This window comes from Populus trichocarpa, chromosome 9 (assembly GCF_000002775.5).
Source record: "Populus trichocarpa isolate Nisqually-1 chromosome 9, P.trichocarpa_v4.1, whole genome shotgun sequence".
In the NCBI taxonomy this organism is placed as follows: domain Eukaryota; kingdom Viridiplantae; phylum Streptophyta; class Magnoliopsida; order Malpighiales; family Salicaceae; genus Populus; species Populus trichocarpa.
The window spans coordinates 1,388,450-1,395,941 of record NC_037293.2 but is presented as its reverse complement, the minus strand read 5'-3'; the positions used below and the strand labels follow the sequence as shown (position 1 = coordinate 1,395,941).

Below are 7,492 nucleotides of genomic sequence, written 5' to 3'. Positions count from 1 at the left end.
CTAAAACAGCAGACGCAAGTTACCAGGGAGCGACAGCTTTCCTTGCAACCAGCTCTTCAGCATTGTTAATGCAGCTTTTGGCTGATCCATTGGAACAAAGTGACCAGCATTGTGAACCTGGTAGTTATAGAACATCAGAGTTGTTCGAGAAAGAAGTAAATATCGTCGAGGCACACACAAAAGCAATAGAGAAAAACAACGGGTAGAGAATCACCTTTAGGAAACTAAGAAGTTTTAGCTGTCCTGCTTTTTTGCCTTCAACAACGAATGGAACTGTGGGAGCTTCTCCGAAGGCTTTCTTCTTCCCAGACCATGCCAATGCATTAACCCACCTTGAATTTCCTTGAAAAAAGCAAGCACATCAAGAATGCAATCACTGATAAATACAAGGTTAATTAGGTTGTTATACCATATAGATTTACCAAGCCAGTTGCATATGAGATCCTCCTCTCCAGCATAAGTAAGCAACCTGATACCATCTTCAAGGAGAGCAGGAATTCCTAATGCAGAGTTTCTCATCCAGTCCCTTGCCATCGCGTCATAAACAACGCCACCATTGCATTTTCGCATGTATATACGCCATCAGTCCCTGGCAAGAGAGTTTTCAGTTTAATACATAATCAACCAAGGAGAGAGTAAAACCAAGTACTGGTTCAGTACATGCTATGTACTCGGTGAAAATGAAACCAAAGTAAGAACAAGTACCGCAATCTTTAATTGCCTGTTCACAGACCGGGATCAACTCGTTAATGGAATCATAATCAGATTTTGGATTAACTTGTTTTCCAAAGCAAAATCAGTGTATGCTTTGAACTGGATATCAGGCTGAGTTAGACCATTGCCAATGGCAAAACCCTATTGAACAAAAGTTCTAGTTGTTAGAAAAACTAGAAATCAAATTAAGCAATACTGAAACAGCTGTAAAAGAAGAAAATATTTGAGCGCAACGGGTGCATACCTTGAGGTTTATATGAATTCCTTCTTTGTTTTTGTTTCCTTTGTGAACCCGGGAAGCCAATGTAGGGATTTAGTTCCCAGCATAAGATTCTCCAGTTATGTCAAAACTCATTTTTCACCAACTTAGGATGCGCTCTTTGAAAAATGCCTATAGAATCACAGGGAGAGATCATGAAGATATATATGTATGTATGTATGTATATCAATTAAGGAAAATTTCTTATGTTGTCAAAATGTGAGCAAACTCATAATGTAAAATGAAAGAAAACTCACCTGCAAGAAGTCATACAAGTCATTGCTGACACCATTTTCGTCGTTGCGAATGTCGCTCGGATCTGTTGTATAACTAAAGCCAGTTCCAGTAAGCTGGTCAACGAATATAATATTTGATGCCTGCCATAGAACAATAACATTCCTAAATCAAAGGGTACAAAAAACTTGCTTATGATATATAGCAGAGGGCATTTGAGATTTATAGAGAAAAATTATCAGAAATGTTATAGCACTGAAATAATAGATACCGTGTCCCAACCGTAGTCATTCCATGAAAGAGACAGATTGTTTTCAATGTGGAAAGGACCATTTTCATGAAACAAGGCCAAAGGACTACTACATCCTGGCCCTCCTGTCAACCATATAACAACAGGATCACTACTCTTGTTACCCAACAATTCGAAGAAGAAGTAGAACATCCAGCAAATAACAAGCAGCAGACACTTAACAGCATTAATTACAATTAGTTGGCTGAAAATCTATGTGCATATTCAATACATTTCTGACTTAATTACCTTGCACCTGTAGTATGCGGAAGGCGATAATGACCAAACTCTTGAACAGAAGGCCCTGGTTTACCAAGAACATGGAATTGGAATTGTTTGTCAGCTATTTTTGGTGCACAACTGTTCGAAGCTTGAAGATCATCAAAGGCGCGCATCTATGTTGACGGCTTGCTTAGGGGACAAGTTGAAAGATCTTATCAGCCTTTCCGCTTGGAAACTTGCCAAGTCGGCAGACAAGTCAAGTTGGGTCTTAGGATGTCTTGCATATGAGACTTGCGAAGTACTGGAGACAAAAACAAACAAAGAAAAAAACATGTAGGAATATGTTGATGCCATGGGTTGTTTGGTATAAAGATGAATGAATTAGGGTCTTGCCCTAGGAGATTTATACTGCTGCAAGTGATCACAGAGATAATGTCTCTAGTTATAATTGAATCTTGTATAGCTGGCATGCCGACTCCTTTTCTATTTTTTTCTTCTCTTTTGAAAGATCACGATTAGATTTTATGAGATACTGATGAAGAGAATTGTTAAAGAAAAATTATTTTCTTAGTTATCATTATCCTTAGTTTTTTTAATTTTTGGGTTTTGTCTAGGTTAGTTTTTGACTTATTTAAAGAATTATAAATCTATTAAAGAGACATACTATAATAGATTCTTCTCTTAGCAATAAAACTATGAATTATGATTCTTATGTTCTATCCTATTTTGATCATTAATATATTTTCTCTTGTTATTGTTTTTTTTCTTGTGCTCTCACATGTGTCAATTAATATCAGAGCTCTGCATTAATTGATATTGGATAAGGTAAATCTATTAATGATTATACTAATGAGTTTTATTAATTAGTGGCCAAAAATGACTTGATAAAAATAAAAGAGTAGCTAGTGATGAAATATTTGAGTGGTTTACGACGGTCCATCCAAGACGTGTTATGCCTGTAGTCTTTGTAGAGAGTTTCAGAGGCATATCAAAGGGCTTTGACATTTGAGAAACAACAGGCTGCTAGGGTTGTTAGCAGAAATTTCTAGATAGAGGGTGCAATAATAAAAAGAGAATGATAACCATACTAAGGTAATTGTGGGCAGTCATTGTCTCATTTGGTTTTTATAAGCAAAAAATATTTTGATAATATTTGATGTGATGTGGTGTCTATAGATGTGTGTTATATACTATTGGACAAGTCATGTCAATATGATAAGACTATCATACATGATGGCCAACGTCATACATATATCCTCGGTATAAAAGTAAAGTGTATAATATTAGCAACCAAGAGAGAGTAGATGATTGTTGTAACCAAAAAAGAAAATATGTTGTTTTTATTCAAAATGATGAAGAATGAAGAAAAGGAAAAGGAAGAGAAGGTGGAGAGTTCAAAGGAAAAGGAAGAGAAGTCCAAATAATGTGAGCGAGGGTACAATGTGGAACACGTCTTAGTTTAGTAATGGTTCTGTAAAGATTAAATGTGTTATAAAAAATAATATTTGGCCTACCTTATTCGAGTCAATGTGGAACAAGTTAAAGGAGAGTAAGAGCTCCAACATTGTTTTAAGTGATCAACAACAGTAGCAGTATAATGATCAAAACTCGAAGATGAGTTCTCTCCGACCTAGAAAAACTAATCCTGAATAATTTTTAGGGAAAAATTATTTTTCTTAGTTATTATTATTTTCTATTTAGTTGAGAAAAATATTTTTTATGGTGTTTTTTTTCCTATTTAGTTTAGGAAATCAAATGTTGAGATTGGTATTTTTTTTATCCTGGTTTGTTTATGATTTTGTTAGTTTTTCTTTATTTTGATATTTCTTGTTTATTTTGGTTGGTTTTAGAACTTATTTAAGAAATTATAAACTTATTAAAAAGACAAATCATAATAGAGTTTTAAGTGATCAACAACAGTAGCAGTATAATGATCAAAACTCGAAGATGAGTTCTCTCCAACCTAGAAAAACTAATCCTGAATAATTTTTAGGGAAAAATTATTTTTCTTAGTTATTATTATTTTCTATTTAGTTGAGAAAAATATTTTTTATAGTGTTTTTCTTCCTATTTAGTTTAGGAAATCAAATGTTGAGATTGGTATTTTTTTTTATCCTGATTTGTTTATGATTTTGTTAGTTTTTCTTTATTTTGATATTTCTTGTTTATTTTGGTTGGTTTTAGAACTTATTTAAGAAATTATAAATTTATTAAAAAGACAAATCATAATAGAGTTTTAAGTGATCAACAACACTAGCAGTATAATGATCAAAACTCGAAGATGAGTTCTCTCCAACCTAGAAAAACTAATCCTGAATAATTTTTAGGGAAAAATTATTTTTCTTAGTTATTATTATTTTCTATTTAGTTGAGAAAAATATTTTTTATGGTGTTTTTTGTTCCTATTTAGTTTAGGAAATCAAATGTTGAGATTGGTATTTTTTTTATCCTGGTTTGTTTATGATTTTGTTAGTTTTTCTTTATTTTGATATTTCTTGTTTATTTTGGTTGGTTTTAGAACTTATTTAAGAAATTATAAACTTATTAAAAAGACAAATCATAATAGAGTTTTAAAATTATAAACGAGATTTATTGTGTTTTACCCTATTTTGACCATCAAATTGTTTTCTCATGCTGTTATCACATTACTTCTGCTTCCTCTTGTGTTGGTATATGTACTAAGAATGTATCAAATTATTTTAAGTTGTTCATGATGTAATTACTAATGACTACACTCCATTGTTTTATCTTACCATCAAATTATAGAAATGTTATTCATTGAACTAATGGCTTAATTTATTTCTTTTATTCACATGAGCTATTGCATTTATAATAATTTATTTTAATACCATAATTAATAAACAAAAAGAATTTTTTTTTATTCTCATACACCTAGTGCTTGTATGATAATAAATCTTCATACCATATTTTGGTTGACATGCACCAAATTAATGCCATATTTTATCTTAAATCAGTTTTTTTTATTATTCAATTTTAATTATTAATATATTAAATTAAACAGCTTATAAAAACAACACAATATTTTTATCATGGCCCAATTAATGTTTCATTTGTTATATTATAAAAAAAAAAATTCATTTCACAATATGTTATAGGCTTACTACTTATTTTCTCAAACAAAAATGAAATGAAATCTTCAAAAGACTCTAAGATTCAACTCCAACATAAAATACCATAGAAGTTATTTCAAATAAAAAAATTATATAATCTGAGAACAATTATATGGATGCAATATTTTCTATCATAAAATATTGGATAGCGAGGATATTAGATTTCAAGAGGGGCCAAAAGTTAAAATTTACTAACTTTAAGACCAAAATTTAAAATTATCCAAAGAGGGAAGAAGGGGAAAGAAATGTTTTTGCTAGGGCCGGCCCACTGCCAGCCACCCCATGCCTCCACCTTGTGGATAACCTACCTAAGAGCATCTCCAATGGAGCTACTAAATGGATAGCCAAAAATAAAAATAAAAGTAATATTTCGGCTTTTCTTTGTTTGTTTTTCATACTCCAAGGGGAAAGCCAAACAAAATGCTAAAATGTCTTTTCTTTCTCACAAATGTTATTCCTACGTATCTCTCAAAAGAGCCAAAACTAACAAAGTGGGGCCAACAAAAGAATAAGCCAATTAAATATAGCCATGTGGAAAAACAATAACATCAAAATCATTAAAAAAAATAAAACATTTATTTATTCCACTCTAATAGAATTGGCTTTTCAAATGGTTTTTTTTCCATTGGAGTATATATGGTAAAAACAAAATGCTATATTTATACTATTTAAAATGCTATTTTATTAATTTACCTCTTTGAAATAACATCTTCTATTGGAGATACTCGAACTCTACATATTTTATAACAAAAAAAAATGTTAAATAAAATATAATTTGTTGTGCTTAATTATTCCATATTAATTAATGAAATGCTAATCACAATATATCAATATAAAAGACCAAGCTAGAACTATTGTAACAAATAATTGGCTCTTTAAACCTAATTATAATAATATAATTTTCTCATTGAATTCCTAGTTATTTTACTAGTTCATTTCACTAACGTTTTACGATTGAAAATCTCATTGATATTGTTGTAATTTAATATTTTACCCTTATATTTTCTACATTTTAAAAAAAAATAAAAAAAATCCAAAAAAAATACATTTTCAATAAGCCTAGTTAATTCCAATCATTTCATTGTTTTTTATTTAATTTTTTAAAATCATTAAAAATAAAAAAAATACAAAAATAAAAAATAATTAAGGTTGAAATTGGGTCAATAATTGAGCATCACATGAAAAAAAATGAAGTTTGAGAATTTTTGGGTTCCAATTGAAGGTTTTAAACTGAAGAGGAAATTGATAAAAAAAAAAAAAAAGCTTAAATTGATTTAATTTGGCTAAAAATAAAAGAAACTTGAGATTCAAGGATGATATTAAAACAAATAATCAAGTTAAAAATCAGTGGAGGGCATAATTGAAAAGATAATTTGAAATTGAGAGTCAATTTGGGTTAAGAAATGAAGATTGAGAGAATCAAGAATGAATTTGTAATAAATAATTAAATATAAAAGAATAATTTAATTCAATATTCTATTAGAAGCACAATTAAAAAGAACGAGATTTAGAAACTAAATTGAAATTAGAAAGATAAATTAATTCAATTTAGGGTTTAAATTAAAAGAAATTTCAAAATTAAATATCTTAATTGAGTGAAATTGAAAAATTAAAAAGAAAAGGACTGTAATGAAAATTATTAAGTATTAAGAGGACAATTTGACTTTTTGCTTAATTCCGTTTCTGTCCTGTTTGTTTCATTCCAATCAACTCAGCCCAATCAATTCCGTTTCAGTCCAATTATCTTTAATTGATTCATTTTAGTCCAAGTTAATCAAGCAATTAAACCTCAAAATCCCGTAATTAATTTCAAGTTTTCGATTACAATCCCAAGCAATTAAGTCCATATATCAATCTCCCAGTTCCAGGAAATCAGCAATGTCCTGCAAATCACAAAATTTCCAGCATAAATTCCCAAAATCTTGCCTTCAATTGATTGCTCCTCTCCAATTAAACACTAGCACAAACAAGACAAAGAAAAAAAAGATCAACATGAGAAGAACCAGAGAGCTTCTCATTTTGCACGGCCAAGAACATCAAGAACAGAACCTCTTACTCAACCCTTACAGCCTGACACCACCATTCTAATCTTTTTCTTATTCCCCAATCTCCCGAACAAAAACCTAGCCTAGCCATAGCTCAGCCACCATTACCATCTTCTCCCTCGAAATAAACAGTCGCTACCATAACACAGCCTCTCTCACCTCACACCAGCCTCCCAGTCCATTCAACCCGAAATCACAGCAAGAGATATTACAACAAACCCTCAGCCTCTCTCATTTCCTCTACCACTCAGACGAGCAACCCGCAACCAAAACTCACACCAACCACCATATACGGTGTATCTCTCTCGCTGCTGGATTCTGATAAGCACGCCATCGCACTGAACCAAGGCAATCCTTCTTCTCCTCAATCCAAATACAGCAGCCTCATAACCCATCTAGAAAACATTACTGCCCATTCCAAACCCGTGACCTATTTCCTCTCAAATCGACAACAACCTTACTCCCACACCAGCAAAAACCACGAGCACCACCCCCCAGGACAACATCGTGATCATCACACCACACCCTATCTTCCTCTTAAAATGGAAATAAAACCAACTGTTTTGTTTGTGTGTTTTTTTGGGTTTTGCAGGTAGCG

General features: G+C 31.5%; 1 pseudogene; it reads right to left on the bottom strand.

Moving 5' to 3' along the window:
• LOC18101957 (serine carboxypeptidase-like 48) lies at positions 1-7,289 on the bottom strand (annotated as a pseudogene).
• Positions 7,290-7,492: the final 203 nt, after the last annotated feature.